The sequence below is a fragment of the Amblyomma mixtum genome, chromosome 7, assembly GCF_055824585.1.
Source record: "Amblyomma mixtum isolate Tamu chromosome 7, ASM5582458v1, whole genome shotgun sequence".
NCBI classification, from domain to species: Eukaryota; Metazoa; Arthropoda; class Arachnida; order Ixodida; family Ixodidae; genus Amblyomma; species Amblyomma mixtum.
Window position 1 is genome coordinate 108,570,941 of NC_143018.1, and position 14,517 is coordinate 108,585,457.

The following is a 14,517-nucleotide window of genomic DNA, read 5'->3' on the forward strand; positions in this document are numbered from 1 at the left end:
GTGTTGAATGCCTTCCACCCGGGCCAATTGGCTTGGGAGGCGCATCATAGCAATGTTGAACAGGAGCGGTGATAACACTGCTCCCTGAGGGGTACCCCGTGTTCCCATCATGTAAGGGCCGTATTCCTCGCCCTCAATCCGAAGAAAGGCCTGGCGATTAGACAAGAAATCTCTTACTTGTTAAACCTGGAAAGCGCATAAAAACAACGGACAACAGAAAGAGACAGACACACGAGCGCTTACTTCCAACTGATTTTTATTTTCATGCGAGAGCAGAATATATGTACACTTCAGATCACCTGCGCATGCGAAGAAAACTCAAACAAGATAAAATATTATCTGGCTGCACATGCAAAAGAAGAAAGATATGCAATCTCTTTCTCAGACAGCAAAATCGACGCACCACTTACACATTCATCGCCAGATCGTGCCAGGTTTAACATGTCTAACCAACTCGCCCAAACGCAGCCATTATTGAAATCTCTTACATACGCGTAGGTCCTAGCCCCACAATCGGTAGAACTCAAGTTGGCCAGGATGCTTCCGTGTTTCACATTGTCGAAAGCCCCTTTCAGATCAAGGCCGAGGATGGCTTTGTCATTGTGTTGCATAGTTGTGGGTCGTATTACATCCCTGTGCAGCTGGAGAAGGACATCCTGTGCAGACATGTGAGGGCAAAACCCGAACATGGTGACTGCAAAGAAGCCCTTACTCTCCAGGTATGGAGAGAGGCGATCCCGTACCATCGTCTCCATAAGCTTGCCCGCACATGAGGTCAGTGATATGGGCCTCAGGTTGTCCGTATTCACGGCCTTACCTGTTTTAGGGATAAACGTCACAAGTGACGTTTTCCACTCGGGAGGGAGTGGACGCCCGTCCCAGATCTGGTTGATGTATTCTAATAAATGAAGGTAGGCTGAGTCCGGTAGGTTCGCCAACAGGTTCACTGTTATGTGGTCCCGTCCCGGAGCCGTACCCCGGCGCATTTTTGCTAAGGCCGCCTTAAGGTCGTGCAACTCAAAAGGGGCATCGAGTGTTTCATTAGGCCTGCCAGAGTACATGTACTGTTGCCCAGGCGGGTCCTCCATACGACAGAGATATCTGTCGCACAGAGTGTCCGCAAGTTGCGCCGTCGTACCTTGATACCCTTGCAGAGCCCGCCGGAGCTGCTTTTGCGTCTCCCCTCTCGTTTGGGAGGGGTCGATTAGACTGCGAAAGAGACGCCACGTCCCCTTCGAGCTCATCTGATGAGCTGCGGCGTCGCAGCGTGCTATCCAATTTGAATCTGAGAGCTCGGCAGCATACGCTGCAGCCTGCTCTGTGAGTTTGGCTATGCGGTCGCGTAATTTGCGATTAGTTTTCTGCTTTTTCCACCGTTTAGTTAAGCTCCGGCGCGCCTCCCACAAATGCAGGAGGTGGGTGTCCACTGCGGGGATCTCTTCGGTGGTTTGTAGTGTTGTGACGTGTTGTTTCTGAATGTTGTATATGTGGTTAGCCCATTCCGCGTAGCCGCCGGAAAATAGTACGGGAGGGATAGTGTGATTCCGGAATTTGTGCCAATCGGTCAGCTTGGCCTGACCCCATTTTTTGCGCGCTGCCTTTGCCTCGAGTGTAATCCGGAGAAGGAGGTGATCGCTGCCTAGAGAATCTCCCAAGTTCTCCCATGCAGCCGCTCTAGCATTTTTAACGAGAGAAAGGTCTGGACACGTGTCGCGGGTTACCGAATTCCCCACTCGAGTGGGATACGCCGGGTCCGTGAGCAACGTGAGGCTGAGGGTGGAGATGAGCTCCGCCAGCTTACGTCCTCTTGCCTGTTCGAAGTGGTAGCCCCAATGAAGGCTGGGAGCACTGAAGTCTCCAACGATCACTAGAGGCTCTTTGGCTGCCAATTTTATCGCGCGAAGGAAGATTTCATTGAAAGTTACGCGCGGCTTACGCGGAGGGCAGTATATGTTGAGGATATGTATTGATGGGTCGCGGCGTCTGAGAGGCAATACTCGGACCATTGTATATTCTTGCTCGGTACTCAAGTCTAATTCGACCTGAACCACGGTGTAAGCCTTATTCACCAGGATGCACGTAGAGGGGCCCCCCTGAAAGGTGCTGTAGCCTGATAATTTAGCGTCTATGCCGGGCTCCTGTAGGGCAATGAGCGCCGGCATGTCACCTAGGGACTGCAGGTAAAGCTGGAGGTGTGACCGCTTTTTCCAAGATCTGAAACCCCTGCAGTTCCATTGGATGATCTGGAATTTTTCAAAGTTTTTAGCATTCCTATTACATCTGCTAGCCATCTTGTCGTATTTATTTAAGGGTGATCGGAATAGCTCTGGCCGGAAGCCGGCGCAACCCCAGTGAGGGGCCGCACCGACCCACCAGCTGCCGAGCCTGAACCATGTTCCTCCGCTGCCTGACGGAAGGCTGTCTTACGTTTGAGGTGATGGGATTCGCAGCTTGTGGCGTTCTTAATTTGGGTGCTGACCCAGGGCTGCACGGCTTTAAGGACCGAGTCAGTGACCTGGGCCATAAGGTCGGGAAGTGCTTGCGTTAAAGCTGCCTTGAACATATCCTGGAAGGACTCGCTGACTGCTGACATGATTTGGTTCGGGAGGGCCGCCACTTGCTCCTCCAGTTGCTCGGTTTGGCGCTGCAGTGCCTCTAGGCCGGCGACGCGACCAGCTGATCCAACTACCGTGTCCCCGCTCTGCCGCGAGACGCTAGTGAGGCAAGATGTTACGGATGATCCGTCATCCTCGTCGTCTGGCTCAGCTTCTTGCATTGGTTCAGATGACCCGGCCTGTTTGGCCTCTAATTCCTGAATTTTGCGCGCTAGAATTTGGTTCTGGCGCCTGAGCTCCTCTACTTGCTGCTGTAGGGCGGTTTCGGTAGGGGAGGGACGGGTAGGGGAGGGACGGGTAGTGGGCCTGGAGACTGCCCTACTCCAACTGCTCACCTGTGGTTGGACGGGTGCCAAGGGCGGGAAGTCCCTGGCGTTGAGGACCGGGGGCGCCGCCTGGGTCGCGGACTTGACAGGTTTCGATGGCCCGGTTTTGGCCTTGGTTTCCTGATCGGCTGACGCTTTCTTGGCCTTGGGCGGAGGAGCCTGCTTGGGCCCCGTCTTTGTCTTCGGTTTGGATCCTGATGGGGAGCTGGGTTTGATGGGTTTCCGGAACCGCCCGGCACAGCCAGGAGCTCCGGTAGGGTGGCCGCCTCCGCAGATGAGGCAGCTCGGAACGCAGTCATGTTCCGCCGGGCCGTCAGGAGTGGCATCGGGAACCTGGACTCCGCAGCGTTTGCAGCGCCCCGGCTGCGGTCGCGGGCACGCATCGTCCCGATGGCCCACTGTGCCACAGCGGTGGCATGCAGGCACTGTTTTCTTGTACAGGCGAACAGGGAGCCGTTCGTAGCTGTACAACACCGTCCGTGGCACCTTAGTCCCCGCGAAGGTGATCACCGCAACCGGGGTTCCCCCCAGCTTGCGCACAGACACCACATTTGGTTCCGCACAGAGTTTTCTTTTAACGGTTTCAGACGTTTCGTCAGGCGAAACACTCACGACGCCGCGACAGAACGCACCGGAGAGTTTGGGGTGTCCCCGGAACGGTAGCTCGCGTTCCCCAACCCGCAGCACAACATCCCGGAGTAGCTTCTCCGCGGCGTCGACTGATTTCAACGCACATACCAGCACGTTTTGGTCCCAAACAGGCCACACCGCAAGTCCTGCATTTGCGTCGTCCCCGAGGATGCTGCGGATTGCAGCGCCGGCTTGTCCGGGACCAAAAGTTGCTCTGAGGTCGACCGTGTTTCGCGGTTTCAGCACCACGACGATGTCGTCTTTTTCGATACGCGGCGTGTTCTGCGGCCGCCACCGGAGTTGCCTGGAGCGCTTCGAGGTTGCGTTCGAGGTTGCGTTCGTAGAGCTAGCCGGCGCCTGTTGCTGGGTGGCACCAGCACCAGCGTCCCTCGATGCCGCCGCCGCGTTCTTCTTTCCGCGCCAGACGCGGACCATATCTTCAAGGTAATCGTCCTCGGTTGGTAGAGGATCCTCGCCTTGAGTAGTACCCTCGGATTGGTTTGTATCCATTGTTACGATCCGCAAGGACTGTGGGTCGTACCCGGTGACGTGATTTGGAGCCGCCGAGGCCGAGGGATCGCCGACCGGGGCCATCGCAGGCCCCGGCGCCGTTAGGCTTAGCACCACCGCGGCGTGACGAAAGCTTCAAATGACCGAAAAGTGGTCGAAAATTGGCCCCACCTTAACAAACGTGGTGTAGACGGGTGCCGCTGAGGTTCCTGGAGACGATAATACCAGGCTTGCAGGGGAAAAAGTTGGTGTATCGCAACTGATTGCGATTTGTCACGGAGCCGACGCGGTATGCGACCGCTCCCGTCACCGACGCTAGCGCCCCCTCTCTCAAGACAGGCGCATATGCAGGAAAAACTAGAGGTGCTCAATATTCTACCAAAGGTAGCAGAGTTGTGCGTAGGTCCGCCATCTTGCCTGTCAATCAACCGAAGTTATGCGGCGAAGCCGCACTCCGTTTCCGCAGGTGAGATGCCTAGCGCATAACCGATCGACCGTGGGCGCTTTTCCGAGGTTCTTAAACCACTTTTTCGATTGATCGCAATCAAAAAGCATCTAAAAAGCTGACCACGTAACCAAGTCACAAAATATAGCCAAGAAAAAACGGTACTCTTTCTAGCGCTCGTCGTGAGCTGCGGCGCGCGTTTCAACAATGTACACGAAAAAGCACAGAGCCGCAAGTCCAGCCTGTTTTCGGTAAAGAAACCTCAATGCAACTTTTAAAAAAAAAAAAAAAGGCGTGAGCTACGTATACGCACGCTAGACACCCCACAGCAGCGAACGCAAACAGCCGTTGGATAGTGGATCCGCTTCGAACTTGGCCGGCTGTCAATCCAGTTCGCTGCCGGCCTACGTCATCAGCGCACGTGTTTCTGGTCCGATGGGCAAAACATGCACCGTACCGAGGAGGCTTTCACAGTGAGAAGAAAGGCTGCAGGGCAAAGGCTGCAGGGCGTCTCGAATCGGGGAACAGAGGCGGCGGGCGAGGACTCGACACCGGTAAAACCGGTTAAGGCGGGGGTACCACGGCGGCCATCTTGGACAAGACGTTAGTTGAACCACCAGGGCGGCTCCACTTGTCCGTGGAAGCGAAAAAGCGCTCCTCCGAGACTGTCTGGTCCTCCTCTCTGCGTTACCTTGACCTCCTCTCCCTCGCGTTGTGGCAGAAGGAGGCGGTTAGTCACGGAGGGGGATAAACGCCATGACAATGACGACCGCGCTCGAACGTGTTTGGCACACGGGTACTGCTTCTTTCGTCCCTACCACGGTGTATACACCGTGGTCCCTACCCACCCCTTGGCGGCCCTGCCATGGTGCCTGGCGATTCTTTTTTAGGAGGCACTATTTCGTATGTGACCTTTTGCGGGGCTAGTTGATGTGACATTGTGTTCAGTTGGAGTCAGCGCCCGTCCTGTCCGTCTTTCTGTGTGTTTTGTGTAGAATTTAGCGCTGTTTTTACTTTCCTGAACACGAAGTCTCTATATCTGTGACATTTACAGAAATTATATTTTGTTTCCATTTTTTCCAGAGTTGTACACGTTGTTTTATAGTTATTCTTTTCTCACGACCCTGACAAATATTTTGATGACCAGCAGCGGCAGCCACGGCAAGCAATATTACAAAATAAAGCTTCGTAGGTTCCACTGGCATCCATAACAAAGGGCCACAAGACATCTATGGGCTATGGCCTTCGTAAAACTATGGATGATGTCGAAATGGATGCAGCGGAATAGTAGATGACCTCTTGGTTTCAAAGGGTTGTTGCCATGCGTGTTGTCACAGCCTTTTCTGCGGTAAAAGGCGCGTGGCGCGTAGCTTGTGTGCTATTGATTCCCGTTCACCATACAAACGTTTATTTCGCAATTCCAGGAAAAACACCAGCAGTGAAACATCAACCCGAGATTTCGAAGCATGGCGAGTGTTTTTATTTTTTACTCACACACTGCCAGTGCTATGTAGAATTCTAAGAGACAGCTGATATGGTAACAGTAAATAAGAGAAAATGGGCAGAATAAGGCATATCAGAATGGTACAAACATATTGCGTTCAAGTCGTTGGGTCAGTAGCTGCGGAGAGGTAGTCTGTGACGTTGAGATACGTTGCAAGTAATGCTGATTTTCTTTTTTTTCCGCCCGCGCATCCGTGTATGATAACAAAAATCCCGAAAGCGCTTAGGGCCGCAGCCGGCAACATTCTTTTCGTTCACTTTTTATTGTCAAATAAACTACTACCACCACCAAGGTTCGAAAAACGAAAAGGAAACACTGGCTGCGAAACTTCCACTGGAGACTGCGGGACATAGCTGGCAAGAGCTAATAAGTACTCATTACAATCGCGTCGGGTTTCTCCCTACTGTGGCCTTAGCATAGCATTTCCATCCATTCATTGGAACTGCATTTTGTTGCCACACGAGGCAACGTTCCTGCTTTTGTGATATCGTTTTGTGATATCGGCGAGTTTGTAGTCTCAGCAGCCGTGCTCCGCTGTAAATAAAGTTTTATTTTTATTCTGGTTCTTAGTGCGAACTTTTTTTTGGTAATGAGCAACTAAATATAATGTACATACCTGAATAGAGCTACTCTCGCTCTGCCAGTGACGACGACCCCTTTCCGCGATAGGTCTAACGATTCCGCAGGTTTCGTGTGTGCAATTTCCGCAACCGTCGAACGCGAATTCACGTTTTGGGGAATGCAAATGGCCAACAAATGAAGTTTTCGCAACGGTGACCTAATATCGACTATTTTCACAGTGCAGGATGCACATACAATGAAAGGAAAGCTCTGGTCGGACCCAGACTGCCGCGCTCTTGGGCAGCCAGCAGCAGTCACCGGCGTCGCTAGTGGATTAGGAATAAGGACGTTTTATTTCGCCATCGAACGTACTTCAGGATAAAGCGATTCAAAATTGAATATCACGTCGGAGAAAGCAGGGACAATTAGAAGCGTCGGTCCTACGCGATGTCAGCAATCCGGCCACCGAATGTTTCCGAGGCGCGCGATCACATCGGTGGTTTCTACAAAGTTGTCGCGCTGCATAAACAAGCAAAGGAACAACAGGTACACAAATAGGATTAATAAAACAAAAGCGTAGCTCTCGTTTTACCTCACGCGAACAAACATAGCTGTTTGCATACAGCGCTGTAAAAAGGAGTACTGGTGTGCAGTCGCCCTGTGTTATTGGCGGAGCGAAGGGATGGCGACGTCAGTGCGGGCCGTGTTCGTGACTCGAAGGCATTCAAAAATCTCGAATGCCTTCGCGGAGCTCCATTGACTTGATAGTATGTCAGCCAAATGCCATTGAATAGTTCGTGCAGCTGCACAAGGCGACATCCGACTCGAATGACACTCGGTTGGAAGGTATTTGAAACGCCCGTGTAGCAGAGATATTGCTAATCTCAGGCTCGTGATGTTTTCTTAGATAACAGCATGCGATCAGACGCGAAAGCAATTACATCTGCTATGACATATTTTGCAAATATTTGCGAAAACAAACTAATTTTCACAATGTGCTGCAGCACCGATCGTCACTACCTGCAACACCCGTCGTCACTATCATCATTTCCAAATAGCACCTCTTTTTGCCATGTGACAACGCAATGAAAGTGCCATTCGTTCATGGGGAGTGCGCTTCGTGAAAGTATCACTAAAGTTGCCGTGTGACAGGGGTATAAATCCCCCCACGCACGCGCACAAACACATTCAAACACGGAAAATGGTACGGTTTCAAAAATATCTTTGCCGTGTACGATCATACACGGTAAACCATTTTTGAAAAGTCACTAAATTGCGTTTGAAAACTATCAAAATGTAGCAGTTACAACTCAAACATGATGCCACTTCATTTTCAGAAATTATAACTTTTTATCGTCACGTGTATACAAGTACGCTGGACGAAGTTCCTACGGTAAACTCAGATTTCTGGATTTCCTGCAGCGCATACAGACCCCCCACCCCGGCGGCGCAACGTGTAGGCTCTCAGCCCTGATTTCTCTTCACTGCTGCCGAAAAAAAAAAAAAATCGACTACACGTCTTTCCGGGTGGACGGTCGCTTTTAGATAATGGGACTCTGTCAGCAAGGGGGATAGGGGAAATGAACAATAACGCCCCTGCACACTGCTTTGTTTTCTTTCTCCACATGGACTCAACAAACGCACTCGCGCAAGGCCTCGCGTATTTGTGTGTGTGTAGCTATTTTCGTCTTGTTATATGTCCGCAGCTGTATCCATGAGCAGGCAGAGAAAAAAAAAAGCTGCTGTGTTGGTACTATCATGTCAGCAGTTCGGATACTTGAGCCAGTACTAACGGCTTACTGTATTGCATTATGCCAAGTTTTCGATTAGCGTACCCTCCTAGCGGCCGCCAGGCGGAGCACGTTTTATGTTAGTGGTCCAACAGCGATACCAGACACTCACAGAGAAAAAGACGACGTACAAGGAGGCTCCTTCTGTGTGTCTCATCTTATTCTGTGTCAGTGTCTGGCAGGGCTGTTGTCCACTCAATCCCTATGTATCAACTCCAAGTAGCCCAATCTGCCGTTCTTCAGAAACGCGTTTGCAGGGTTGCCTGAACGCCCTTGAATGTTTTCTGCGAAAATGCATTTATAATTGTGGGTGCAGGTGGTCTCCAGAGCAGTAACGGGCAGTGCTGGCTTCAATAGGCAGAAATGAAAGGGGTGAGTCATCTGTGGACACGCCTTCCCCGGTGCACTTTACAAGGCTACGCTGGCGAACCTGATCGCGTCTTGTCGCTCGAGTCTGTTGACTGTCAGGACCACGCATGTAACTGCGAGCGCATAAAGGCTACTGGCAATGTACGTTCCCCCCACCCCCCGCAGTTGTTGACGGAGCAAGCGTCGTTCCTGGAAAGAAACGCGCAACGCACCGCTTCACCACGACGGTGAGAGCAAGGGTTGGGTGCCGCGCTAAAGATTTTTATTATAAACCCCACTGCGCCCAGGGCGGGTGCGCCCTGACAAGTTGTACCCACTCCCCGCAGCAGAGGCACACAGGTCTGTCTCCTCTTTCTAGCCTGGCCTTGGCTGCAGAAGAACCTTGGATTGGAACGGCCGCATGTCAATCGCCTTCGCAAAACATCAGCTTCGCAGAACTGTGAAACCCCCTCCCTATTGTAAACAGCGTGACGTCAAAAAGTTGTGGCCCGGTTGGCAGAACTGACAACTTTTGGTTCTGAGCCGGTGTTGTTGGTCCCGAGGGCTCCTTCGCCGCCTTTTTACCCCGATTCGAGACGCCTCGCCGGCCCTCACAGGATAGAAGAGGGGAAACGCTTGCGCTGAATGACTTAGGCCGGGTGGCAGGAGCGCGCTCCGGGCGCCAGTGAATCCGGCCGGTGCCTCATAATAGACCTCTCCCTGATGTAAACAGTGTGACGTCAAAAAGGTGTGCCCCGATGGGCAAAATCGTCGAATTTCGGTTCTGAACCGGTTTTTCAGGTGCCGAGCACTCCCCCACCAGCTTTGTTCCCTGATTCGAAACGCCTGGCAGCCTTCTTCTCCCAGTGTGAGCCTTCTCGGTACGGCGCATGTTTTGCCCTTCAGACCAGAAGCACGTGCGTTGATGACGTGTGTCTTGAAGGAAGCTAGTTTTCTTTGCACGTGTTGGCCTGCCTGCAAATCTGTATGCGCAGTCGCGTTTTTTTTCTTTTTCAGGTGAGAAAAATGTAGAGCCTAAGATGTGTGTCCCAGAAAATAGTGAAAACATTTTTTTTTCTGTCAACTTGAAGGAGCGAAAATTGCTAATTGATCACGTGCACTCAGTGGAGCAGATTGTCAATGAAAACAACATAAAGTGCCTCTAAACAGATATGCGAAGCTGAAGAGATTACCGCGCATGCGGGAACACTTTATTTGCAGAGCCATCGCTATATGTGCTCATTCATGTGCAAGCAAACATTTTGACTTAGAAGTTACATTCAGCCAGAGCAATGCCTACTCCCGTAATATCTTAGAATGTCATGAAATATTGAGGAAAATAGATGTGTGTGTAAATGATGGCAGATTTTTTTCACGTTTCATGACCATGCACACAAAAGCAACCGCTGTGGCAAATGCTATTTCAAGGCCGGAATGCGAAGACAATGCAAGCATGCTGCTGCTGTATGCTTTTTTGTAAACAAGCATGAGGAACCGTCCTGAGCAAGAGGCTGAAGCGTTCGTCAGATCTGGTAAAATGTAGAGTTCCGGACCCTTCCAATTAGGGTTTTTTCATAACCACGCTAATGAAAATCTGGTCGTAAATGTTTATCAGGTAGACGAGCACCATTTTGAAAATATTTATGGTCTTTCTTCTAATTTGTGAATACGGATCGACACTAACGTCATATTATGTTCCCCGCTTTGTAAACCAGGTCAAAAAACAATTCGCGATGTAAAACCTGCTTCCCACATAACCTTGCTGAATTATCCTGAAGTCCTTGATGGTTTTGCTGAGAGGGCTTCGAAATCTGCTGAAAAATAGCTCTTAGACAAAATGTTTTCACCAATGTCATCCACAGACCACCCAGCCAAAGGACTTCATACCGGTTTCCAATAAATTTCACCAGAAGCTCTCGGCCCCTCGTGTTCACGGAACTATCCTGAGTAGTAGTAGTAAGTGGCTTTTATTGTAAATGAAAAAGAAGGTAAAAGGATTCTTGCCAGCGCCGGCATCTGCTATCATGTCTAGAAGCACCTGAGCTGGGGCTGGGGGATGGAAATGGAAAGCGAGATGACAGTGAAGGGGAAAACAAAGGGTAGAGAGAGAGGGAAAACCTTCCCTCCTGCTTGTATTTCCATTACGCGAGGCGATACAGCCAGTGGGAAGGACCGCGAAAGTTGCCGGCGACCTGACACGTGAGGCGCGCACTTCGGGAGAGGGCGACCGCGCTCTCTCTCTCTCACATACACTACGCTCGCCCGCTCCGCAAGCTCCCCTCTCACTCGCATACACCAAGCTGCCCCGCACGCCCGCAGCACAATTTTCTCCATTCTTGACCGGAGCGGAATTCCAGCCACGACTAACAATGAGGGACACCACCGCTTTTGAGCACCCGCGAGCAGATTGGCACTTGCGCTGGCACGTGGCAAGTGCCAGCGGTGCGAGCAGCAAGCCCACCATAGCAGACTTCCATATTTATGCAACTCACCTACTCCTATCTAGACACTACACGCGCAATCGTGCAGCGCCATGCGCAGCAAATGTCGCTGTACTATTGTGGAGCAGCTCTTCCGGAAACCGCCATTTACAAGAGCTAGTTTTGAATCATAATACCCTGTAGCCGAGACTGACAACTGATTGCATTCCTAACGATTTCGGTATCCGTGGTTTGCACACCGCTGAGGGAAAGTACTGGTATTTCATGCAGTGCAAACAATGGCAAGAGATGCTGGCATTGTTTTTGCTGCATTGCGCGCATGCATATCACCAGCTACGCTCCCATATACATTTCAAGAATGTTATCCGTGCGTTCTTTTTTTCTTGCAGTGTGTGATTGACATATAATTTTGGGGGCATGCTTTGCCACTACAATGCTAGTGAAATCGCACTGTCCACACATGCACTTCGCCACTGGTAGAGGCAGAAGCAGAAGGCTTCATTCACTTCCATTGATGTGCATTTTCAAAAGACAAACGCATGTTCCTTATAAAAACAGGACCATTTTATTGCACCATCTGCTAAGCACGTTCAGATGCCTTGCACAACTCCCCCACACATCATGGTGGCAGCCTGCAAGCAAACAAGACCATACCAATGTCATATGTGAGTCTATTTTCAGGAAGTGACAGGAAATGTCAGTGCTCAAAAGTGGGTATTAGCTTGTTCTTTACTGCAGTTACTTTCCATTGACTTAGTGTTTCAGTAACACACAAACACATATGCTTACCTCCCGTCATACAAAAATGTGAGGGCAGTAATGGAAAAGGAAAGAAAATATGTGCATAAACATAGCAAGTGGACTGAAAAGTCCTTACATACATCTAAGTAATTTGCTGCCACTGTAACAATGAGAGCAGATATGTTAGGATAAAAGCCTGCTGAGCACGATAGAAACATATTCTGCTTACGCCATACAGGGTGATACAAAGCTGCTGGAACAATGATACACTGCTTGTTTTGATGTCACCAGCAGTTCACGAAGAAAAAGCTTACCAGCAGAAGGCTGTATCCATTACACACAAGCAGAAAAATGTGAGCTGTGAGGTTGAATATCCCTTGAAAGTGTATATTGATACTGTGCTTCCAAGGAAAGTGAACGCCACAAGCGGGCTAGTAGCAAAAGAAAAGACGCAGCTATAGAACAGAATAAAGGAGCAGGCATAAGAAGTACAGCATGTCCAACTAAGCTATACTTGGGAAAAAGAAACAACTCAACAGTGCTGTTGCAACGGACATATAAAAGCCCCACATTTTTGAAAATATAAAGCGGAAAGAAATGAAAACACACTGTTTCATGTTTCATATAGCAGGGATGTCAACGGTTACATTTGAAAATCATTTAGTGCATTCATCCACAAATGTGCTTCAGCGCCTTTTCAGCTAAGGAAAACACCCAACTCAAGGAGGGCTGTGTAGCTTTCAAGCATTTGTATGAAACAAGTGATAAGTTTATAGCAAAAATACCCTCTATAATGATTTTACCTCACATATACTCACCTACGAGGCCATAACAGGAGGGCGGAAAGAAAAACTATATTGTTGCAAAAGAGCAAACGACTAGGCGCCTTACGAAATGTCACAGTGCCGTGACACTGGTAATCTTGCACACGCGTTCATGAAAAACCGCACTCGATAACACACACTACGAGGTAGCTCACGCACGCGACACAGGTACAGTTGGGACTTCAATGCAGATTCTAATAACAAAATTGCGGTCCGAATGGCTCACCTGCGTTTGGCCCTGACATCAGCCATGCGCGTACGAAGCTTTGTCATCGTCGACCTTTTGCGCTGAAGGTATCGCCGCCGATTCCCCATTTGACACTTTTACACACAAAAAAAAACTGGCAAGATAACGTGATAAAAAACGGCGCTGCACATAAATACAAAAGCACAGTAAAAAAAAACACCAACAAGCAAAACAGCACGATACGCCGATGACAGCCTGCGGAGCAGCCGAAGAAGCGACCGAAAGGCAGGACAGGCTTCAGCGTAGTCAGTCGTCCGTACCGGTACAGAGTACCGCGGCGAGAGTTGCGGGCGTCACACACACAGGGGAGGCGCTGCGCACACGTTTCAGTAAACCCCAATAGTTACTGTCTCGTACGTCTTGCTTCAAAATGTTTGACAGCGCCACTGTCGTTGACCGGCGGAACTCCATTGTTGAGTCAAAACGCCCGCGAGATTCAAATGCAGCAGCCCCGTCGACCAACAAACGGGGCGAGTGCGAGCTAACATGAGTCGTTTATCATACCCAAATTTACATCACTGGTAGTTTAAGACCAGCGACTTCAGTTCCTGTCAAAAAAGCCTGGAATATAACAGTGATCTTTCGCGCTGGATGTATTTTGCGGAGGTTACGGCGCACCAAAAAATAGCGCAATTGAATGGCGCAGTAATACCGTTCTGTTTGTCATAGCGAAATTCGGCCTTGAGCAGATCCTTGAATATTTCCTAAATATTTCGCGTGCAAAATTTGTTCCCTATACGACGTTTACTTGCTTCTAAAACTCAGATCAAAAAAGCGCAGTTTCTAGGTTACGACCAACTTTGAACAATGAAAACTAAAAAATTATGACATGTAGCTCAATGAAATTTTCAAGAATTAACAACATGGGTACTATCTACAATCCTGCTAAATATGTTTGTGATTTATGAACTGGACTAGGAGTTATTAATGCGCCATTCTTTTAAATTTCACACTTTTTTATGGCGCCAGTTCTAAATAACCACCCAATATAACTCAATAAATTGCCTGTAAGGTCCTCGAGTCACACTTAATCTAAAAGCTGCAGAAGCAGTTTTCTTTTCGGAGCAGTAGTTTTCGTCAACAGCAAATCCAACGCAGGCAAGTCGAGCAAAAATATCGTTTTATGCCCCTCGCTCTTTTGCTCACTGCTATCATACTAACGTGAATAGCTTTTAGCGACACACACCATCGCAAAGAAGATACAATTATCTTTACAATGCGCTCAATATCATTTCTCTAGCGCAAACGGATGAGCCACACCGCTCACACAAACATGACGAAAAACGGCTGCTGACCGCCGCTAGCGTGGTACCGCCGCCTTAAGAACCGAAAGTGGAAGATTTTGCCCATCGAGCGTTGTCTTCTCCGCAGTACACGGTTGCTTGGACACCACATGATGGCGCTCTACCAATGGAGACGCGAGCGGCGTTTTGAAAACAGACGCGCAACTTTGCTACTTTTGGTATCATATGCAGTAACTCTAGGAAAAACCTCCGACATGCGCCCTCTGACAGGGGTATGACATTTATTTGAGA

At 49.7% G+C, this 14,517-nt stretch overlaps 1 long non-coding RNA gene across 1 annotated transcript; it reads right to left on the bottom strand.

The window, feature by feature from the left end:
* Positions 1-11,712: 11,712 nt before the first annotated feature.
* Positions 11,713-14,157, bottom strand: LOC149337161 (uncharacterized). The gene is made up of 2 exons (XR_016284371.1): positions 12,962-14,157; positions 11,713-11,802 (listed from the first exon to the last, which is right to left on the bottom strand). It is a non-coding gene; the product is annotated as an uncharacterized LOC149337161 (long non-coding RNA).
* Between the last annotated feature and the right edge of the window lie 360 nt (positions 14,158-14,517).